The sequence below is a fragment of the Castor canadensis genome, chromosome 2 (genome assembly GCF_047511655.1).
Source record: "Castor canadensis chromosome 2, mCasCan1.hap1v2, whole genome shotgun sequence".
Lineage (NCBI taxonomy): Eukaryota > Metazoa > Chordata > Mammalia > Rodentia > Castoridae > Castor > Castor canadensis.
The window spans coordinates 187,052,361-187,061,270 of record NC_133387.1 but is presented as its reverse complement, the minus strand read 5'-3'; positions in this window follow the sequence as shown (position 1 = coordinate 187,061,270).

Below are 8,910 nucleotides of genomic sequence, written 5' to 3'. Positions count from 1 at the left end.
TCTTGTGAATAGTCTGTTTAATTTCTGACAGTCAGTCCTACTTACAAAGGAGCTAAAACTGGTCCAAGAGGCTGGACAAGGGATAGAGAGAACATTGTTTCCTCTGTAGTCATCCTGCTCTTTCACTCTCTGTCCTGCTGTGTCCACCAATCAAACCTCTCCAGTTTGAAGCATTCAATGGGTACAAACAGAATCAGAAAACAAGTGGAAGGCAGGGGAATGACAGATGAAGTGTCAACTGAATCAATATTTTTTCAAACTGTAACTTGCCATTCATTATTGTATCATCAAATCAATTGGGTATACCAAAATAAACAGTATAAAAATACTAGAAAACAAGTTGGAAAACAAATCCCAGGTAATAACACTTCACGTAGTATTATTTTGTGGAGTTTTGTTTCAGTTTTACAAATATATCTATACACATTTGTTACTGGATGTGATACAAAAAACATTTATTACTGTAGGTTATGATCAAACGGTTTGAAGACCAGCTATGGGCTGGTGGGTCACGCCTGTAATCCTAGCTACTTGGGAGGCTAAGATTGGGAGGATCCTGGTTCATGGCCAGCCCAAGCAAAGAGTTAGCAAGACCCCCATTTCAACCAATTAACTGGTACAGTGGTGTGTGCCTGTCATTCCAAGCTACACCAGAGGCTGAGATCAGGAGGATCAAGTTTCCAGGCCATCTCAGGCAAAAAAAAAAAAAAAAAAATTATGAGACTCCATCTCAATGCAAAAAAGCTGGGTGTGGTGGGGTATACCCTGGCCAGCCTGGGTTAAAAAAAAAAAAGACCCCCATCTCCAAAATAAAAAGGGCTGGGGGTATAGATCAAGTGGTAGAGCTCCTGCCTCACAAGTGTGAAGCCCTGAGTTCAAACCCTAGTACCACCAAAAAAAAAAAAAGTTTGAAAAGTTTGAAAGTACTCTAGGCTTCTGAGCTTCCTCTCTGATGGCCAACATTTTTCTTCCACGCAGAGATAAAAGGAATAGCCCCACCCTGCAAAGTGATTTGGAGAAATTGACATGCAAACAGTTAAAACATAGGGAGTGAACAAAGGGGTCTGAGATCAGAAGCTGAGTACTTGGAGGGAAGGTGCCAAGACTCATGACATTTGCTCTGGGTCTTGCAGGCTGAATAGGGCGTGTTTGTCAACAGGGAAGGAAAGGGCAAGCTGGGGACAGCGTGAACAAAGGCATGGAATGACTCCTGATAGCAGACTCCTCCCTGGTTTATTCTGTAGTGATACTGGGACCTGGGCAAACATTTGACTTCTGGTTTTCGTTTGCTTTCTCTGAAATCAAACATATCAACCAAGTTGTGAGCAAACATGGACGGGGGGGGGGGGGGTCAGTCTGGTCCTTACTTGTAAATCTCTTTGACCACTGACCCAGTTCAGCTCTTTTTTTTTTTTCAGTTCACTTTATGGAGAAGCATTCAACAATTCCACTCTGAGTAAACTTTTATGATGCTGCAAGTTGCAAGTCCTCGTGCAATACCCTGGGGAAAGACCAGGAAAAAGAAAGCTATTAAAAGGTTGTTAACCCATTTGGTGTCGTGCAGCCCAGCCTTGGTAATTTCCATCATCTGGCAGTCAAGAGTAATAAAGGAGATATCCATGATAGAATTTACTGGGCTCAGCTTTAAAAGCTGTGACTGCCCCTCTACTTGAACCTAGGGCAACTCAGAGAGTGCAGTACAGGGTGTCCAGCAGATCTCATGGAATCAAGGAGGAGGTGAAAACACTGGGGACTAAGGGACACTGAGAAAATGCAATTGCCATAGGGTATTCTTCCATGGGGGTGATAATCTCAGGACTGGATTGAAATCAAATGAGATGCCCAAGAAAGCATTTTGTAACCTGCTAGATGACACATATCAGAAAACCTTGGTATTTCTTAACCCCTTCTAGGATAGCCATTGGGCCACATTGCTGCATTTATTAGATTGCCTTAACGGACTGAGTAAGTTTTGTAACCAGAGTCCTGGGCCACTGGTCCAAGTCCATGGTTTCCCATTGTCAGGTTCAGTCACTTGTTCCAATATGCCAAATAAAGAGATGAGTTGTGGTGAAGGGCCGAGAAAGGACATTAAAAATGCAACATGGGCATGCTTCAGGTAGAGGCAAAGTAAGCACTTCAGCCCACCATCCCAGGTTAAATAGAGGACAAATGGGGCTGGGGGTGAGAGGTATGCGTAATTATTAAATAGTCCTGGTCACAGGTGTGGTGTGGTCAGGGGCGGTCCTGTTGCTCATTATCTCAGGATTGGTCAGGTGGGGTTTTGTTACAAGAAAGTCTTTGCTGCTTGGCAGGGGTGGCTTTGATTCCTGTCACTGACATCCCTGGGAGAACAACCAGAAGGTCATGCACTGTTACAGAATCTAGGAAAAGCACTAGATTCTTTTGGTTATCAGGTCAACCATTCAGAGATCTTTTGCCTTTTCTGACAGAGCCCCCCAAACAGGACAAATCCTGCCTTTCTTTTAGCTGTACTTTCCTATGTATAGCTCAATTTTGCTCAAAAAAAAAAAAAAGCTAGGGTAATGTTTTTAAGGAATATTATATCACAGAGTAACACCATCATGAATGGAATCACTGAAGTGTTCATTTTTATATTTTCCAATGAAAGTAGTGATTTCAACTTTCTGGTTCTCTTTTTTTCCCTTGCTGGCCACAGCGTTGCGCATTGAATGGAAACACTTTCCTCCACCCTCTGATGGCCAGCAGAGGGCGGACGTGGCTCTTGTTGAAGCTCTCCTTCCCTGAGTTTGCCCATTTATGCAAAAAGGAGATTAAATTGAGATAAACCTTCTAAAACAAGAAGCCACTCCATAGTAGTGCCTATTGTACACTCTACTTATGAGGCTGCTAGGGAAAGGGGAAGGGAGAACTCATCACATTTTCCTCTAACAAAAAAATGTATAATTATTTTTATAGATACATTAATAATTTCCCCTTTTGGATCTATATACAAAATGTAAAATCTAATAAATCATACAGATGCTCTGGGTCAGATTAGCATGAGAAATGTTAAATATTATATTGTGCATTTAACTCACCATCTCCTTCTATTTCCTGTTTATTTAATGGGGAAAAGAAGTTTTTGTGCTTTTTCAAAACCCAGGTTTTAATATTAAAAAAAAAAATGAAGAAATCTTTCTGTGGCTATGATTGCTGACAAAACCACTGTGCTCAGAACTTTGATTTTTACTTTAAAATGTCTAGTGAACTCAGGGGAAAAAGTGGGGCTGATTTTCAAACCCTTAACAGATCTTTGGGTTGATAATGCCTTTGTTCTGACTTCAGTGTTGAAAACCAGGAAACAGTTTCTTTCCTGGTAAATTATTTTCTTTCTCCTTTCTTAAAAAGAGCTTTTGGACTTTAACAAAAGTAGCATTAAGAGCTATAAACAATAGTTAGGCTGTTCTTACTCAAGTGACTGTATTCCCCTTAAGAGAAGGATCTGGTACTTCCTGAGCAACAGGAGGAGAAAGACATTTCTAAAAGTCAAACACAGTTAGCTTATTGTCCCTTACCTCTCAGAAGTCATTTCTGTCCCCTTCTTACCACCCTCTCAATTTTGCTAAGTGCTATGGAAATCTCATGTGTTTAATGACACTTTGGCCCTTGCAGAATGTATAATCTTCCTAATGTGAGTTAAGAGTTACAGAATTAAATGTCACAACTTCCTGATTTATTGCTGAAGAAATTGAGACCAAAATCAGGCAAAGGAGCTTCACCTTTGTGCAGCTCAGTCTCTACAGTAAAATGAGAGGTTGAATCATGTATCCATGAAGTCCAATGTTGTATGATTTATGAATTAGAGACTCACACTTGTTGAAATAAAATTCTAACACAAGGACCACCTCAGTTAATCTTATCCTTTAAGGTTCAAGTTAAATTGGCTCAAAACCCCATCATTCACACAATCCATAATTCCTCTCATCTTTCAGAGTACTTGGTGTGGGGGGGAAGTGGCTAGTGACTTGTATTTCTTCTTGTCACCTTGAATCAGTGCTTTTGCTTACTCTTCATTCCAGCTTAGGAATCACCTCACCTCAAACATGTGCTGGTCCTTTTTTGTACCATACAACCCCTGATGGATCCACCCTCACCCCTTCATTTTCTGAAATTTTACTTGCTATTATCATATGTGATTCTCAAACTTTATTGAAGTTTCAAGATAATGAGAGTTGTTCATGCTCTAGGACCAGAGCAACTTAAACTCGGCATCTGTATTAGCCAGGGTACTCATAGGAGCAGAACCAATAGGAGGTCTACAGTTATAAGAAAGATTTATTGGGTTGGCTTGTCCAAGCAGACACTGGATAGTCCTACAATGGCTGTCTGCAGGTTAAAGAGCTGGGGAACTCAGTAGCTGCTCAGTCCAAGGAGCCGGAATCTTCAGAACAAGAAAGATAAACAATGCAGGCCTAGTCCAAGGACAAAGATCTCTCTGGTGCAAGAAGACTGAAGAATCTGGAGTCTGATATTCACCCAAGACAGTAATGTCAGAAAGTGCATCTGCTCAAGAGAGATCAAGCGTGTGAGTGCAAGCTTCCCCTTCTTCCCCTTTTTATTTCATCAAGCCCCAGCCTATTGGATGGTGCTACCCACATATACGAGGGCCTTTCCCCTCAGTCTACTGACCCTTGTGCCAGTCATCTCTGGAAACACCCTCACAGACATACCCAGGAGTGTGCTTTACCAATTTTCTAGCTATCTCTTAATCCAATCAAGTTGACAGCCAAGATTAACCATCACTAGTCCACCCCTTGTCACCAAAACACATCTCCTTAAACCCAACTTAATTTTCAAATAAAGACAATAACAAGGTCAGATTTCTGCCTAACATGATGCAATTCTTCTTCACACAACTGAAAATGCACCAAGTCCTTCAATAGAAACATATAACAGATATTTAAAAACGGTTTTTGCTGAAAAGGACTGACTCTTTTTTTGGGTTCATGAATTAAAAAGCAGGAGAAAAGCTTGGCACCTCTGTCTGCATTTTGTATCTGCCTAACCATTCTCTCTAAAGTCACCTTGGAGTCTAGAAAGGACAGGACTGACTGAACACATTTTTACAACAAGGGTTAGGGAAACTGCCCCCAAGGAAAGGAACAGCAGAGCATCCTCAGGACAGACCACCTGGAACTGGCCTCACATGTGGAACTCTGGAGTTTGGTCCTACAGCCTACAACTCTGGTTTCAGCTTTGGCAAGCCAGTCAGGAGGAAATACACCCTTTAGGCATTAGCCACTCACTGCTACTTGACCCTCAATGAAGAGGAAAGATTGAATTGGTTCTTTGCAACTGCTGGAATTATTATTATTCCAAGAATCTTTTTCTTATCTTTTCACTTCAGTCAGCATCAGCTGCTTTTTTACCATAATTTGGTGAGACAGAGAAATGAACATTTGGACTCTAGGGACCTTGAAGTCTGATCATTGGTAAGTTCTCCTTAATTGGTACACCATGGGCCCTTACCCTTCCTTTTCCCTGTTGTCTGGAGGCTCTTCTGAGCAATGTGTGTTTCATCTGAACTATTTAGGCTTTTGCCATTTTTCTAACAGGGAAATTTGGATCTCTGGTTTGGAGGTTCTTCTGAGCATTTGGGTTCATTTGAACTAATTCAAGATTCTGCCAGTTTTGTGGCAGTGATGTTTGGTCTTTGTGTTGGTAATTAGCAGGAAAGGAATGCAAGGTACACAGAGAAACCAGGGTGTTTGTGTTTGAGGTCTCTGTTGTGATTTGCTTAAGAATGAAAAGCACTAAATCTATCTTAGGAGAATTCTAGCCTACTAAGAAAAGAGAGGACAAAAGGATGATTTGACTAAGAGTGCACTCTTAATTAATGTGATTGTTTTTGTGTCATTTTGTTTATAAGTCTATGTCTATGATGAGTGACTTGATGGAGGTTAAAAAGTCTGATGGCTGTGGCAATGGTCCTATTGGAGACTGACTTAAAACAGTTCTTTAGCATGGACTCCTGCTTCAGTCACCAAGGGTAGCCTCTAACAAAATGAATCCTAAAAGAACAGGATTGGGCACAATTTAATCTGCTCCCAACATTCCTAGAAATAACTGACCAATGCACTTGTGGGCACCATATTTTTGCATTTTATTAAGCTCACCTTGTGTGTGCTTAAACTGATATATTTGGCATGACTAACTAAAAACTTTTTTACATATGTGTGCATATATGTATGTAAACATCATAAGCATGATTTCATTGTAGAGTTAATAAATAGGGTCTGCTTTCTGAGTTACCTCTCTTTTTCTCTCTTTTCTTCTGCCACTTCTAAGAAAACATGTTTCCAAGGTTCTTATCTCAACCAGGTCTAACTGAAATGCTGGCATGCAAGTATTTACTCCCAAATTTAGTAATTAAGAAAAAAGGAGTTATTTTATTTCATTCTGTTATAAGTGTAATTTGGATTCAACTTTCTTTTAATATGTACATATGCATATATATATTTAAATTAACAAATATGTTTTTGTAAATTGTTATTATATAAAAAACAGTTTGACAGGTCAAACTGTTTCCAGGGGTGGTCATTAGTGGGAGGGAGTGGGTATAAGGAAAGGATGAATGAGGGTGAATATGTATTTTGTATTTATGTATAACAATAGCAAAATGAAAACTGTTGAAATTGTTCTAAGAAGGGTAGAGGGGGATGAAGGAGAATGATAGAGGGGGTAAATCTAAGTAATATATATTATAAACACATATGTAAATATTGCGATGTATTCATCTGTACAACTATTGTATGCTAATAAAAAATTTTTAAAAACAGTTTGAGATTGCTTTCTTCCTGAGTCTTCATTAAAATATAAGGCTACTATGAATATTTTATTTTATTGGGAAAAGAAAAAACTCATCTAAGCTCAAAATTTTAGGAAGTGATTTCAAAATGCAAATTAGAAAGAAAAAGAGACAAAAATCAGAAAACAGAAGAGATGTAAGAAGTATGGGGATGTATTTTTTTCTTTTTGAGAAAAAAAAATTAAAGGAAAAAGAAAATGAATTTAAATGGGGATTGATTTTGTAAAGGAAGGTTTGTCCTAAAGGATTGTTCCAAGATGGAAAAAGGAAAGGGCAAAAACCAGAAGTCTCAGAAAAGTTACAAAGTATATGAGTAAATCTTTAAGATTTAAGAATACAAAAGTTGGAGCTTAATATGTTTAAATTGGCTATAATTTAAGAGTTAGCAAACTTTTTTCCTAAGGTCAAGAATTAATGCACTGATGTAAAATTAAAACCTGATTCTGTTTCTATAACAACAAGGCTCTTTAAAATATTATTCTGCTCTTGATAACATCTGCAAAAAAACTGGCTTAAACAAAATATTTTGTATTTTATCAGGATAATAGATTTTGTTTTCTGCAGATTTTGTTAGGCTTTTGTCTTCTTAAGAAACTGAGCTTTAACTAAATCAGAGTTCATTTAAATATCTGGTTATGTCAAAGTCTTCTTTAATGACCACCTTGTAACTGTGGTTAAACAACTATTATTCAGGTGACTCTAATACATTTAGTGACTAGCTGTCACTAGAAATATATATGCTTGTGTCTCTAAACTTTATCAAAATGTTGTGCAAATATTTACAGAGTTAAAAAATGTAAGTTTAATACCTGAAAAATAATGAACAATGCTCTCCATTATACAAAATGCACTGCATTTAAACACTAGACACTTAACATGCTCAATAAAACTTTTGGCATGTTTACTGTTTGTAATCAGTACAGTTTAGATTTTTTAAATCCTGCCATTCAGGCAGTCCTGCTATTTAAAACCTGGCCCACATCTATTTCTCTTCACTAAATGAGCATTATTGTACAAGATACACTTGTACATTAGAATATAAGTGTATTTGGGGTCACTGACACTGTTCCTCTAAATTATAAGAGATCTAAAGTTGTGATTTTTTTCCAGTGCTGTACACCTATTATCGTATCTAGTCAAAGAGTCTAAATTTTACTGCAAAGGAAAAAGCTAAACTAATATGTATATATGATTTCTGTTTAGCTATGATGTTAATTGTTGTTAGCTCCTTTGTATCTTAAATAAACTTCTGTTCCCCAAAATATATAAGCCTTATAAAATGTAAAACTTAGGAGAACACTTTAACAACCATGTCTTCTACAAATTGAAACTGTTAATGATGCTAGCCTTGTGCGGGCTTGTGTCCATGTGTTACTAATTGCAGCAAGGAGAGCATAATGAAATTGATAAAATGCTGTCAATCATAATTATTATTCTAAAATGCTGTATGAAATAAAAATAACTAAACTGCCTTATTAATTCCTAAACTGTTTTCCAAAATTCTAACACAGGTGTTTTTATGTCATCTACACTTTGGTCCTTTTTGGGAGCATTTATAGCTGGGCCCATGGAGAATAACTCTAGCAAGTACTTATCTATCAAACAAATTATTTAAAAAAGTATTTGCTTTTAGTCAGGATTTGATGGCTTATGCCTGCAATCCTAGCTACTCAGGAGGCAGAAATCAGGAGGATCACTGTTCAAATAGTTTTCGAGATCCTATCTCAAAAATACCCAACACAAAAGAGGACTGGTGGAGTGGCTCAAGTGGTAGAGCACCAAGTGTGAGGCCCTGAGTTCAAGCCCCAGTACTGCCAAAAAAATTTGCTTTTGTTGGTTTGGTTTTGTGTTTTCCTTATAAAACTTTGCAAATGTCTATTGACATCCTGCAGAAGTACAACATCTAACAATATAGCAGCTTGAATAGGATTATTTTGAGAAACTATGACATCACCTACGAAACAGACAGAATTAAACTTAAAAATGGATTCCAGATAAGCCCAGCCTAAGAACCATTCTTTTTAAACCTCTCAGTTGCTTCAATTCAATCTTATTGGCACTGACTCCCACCTGAATTG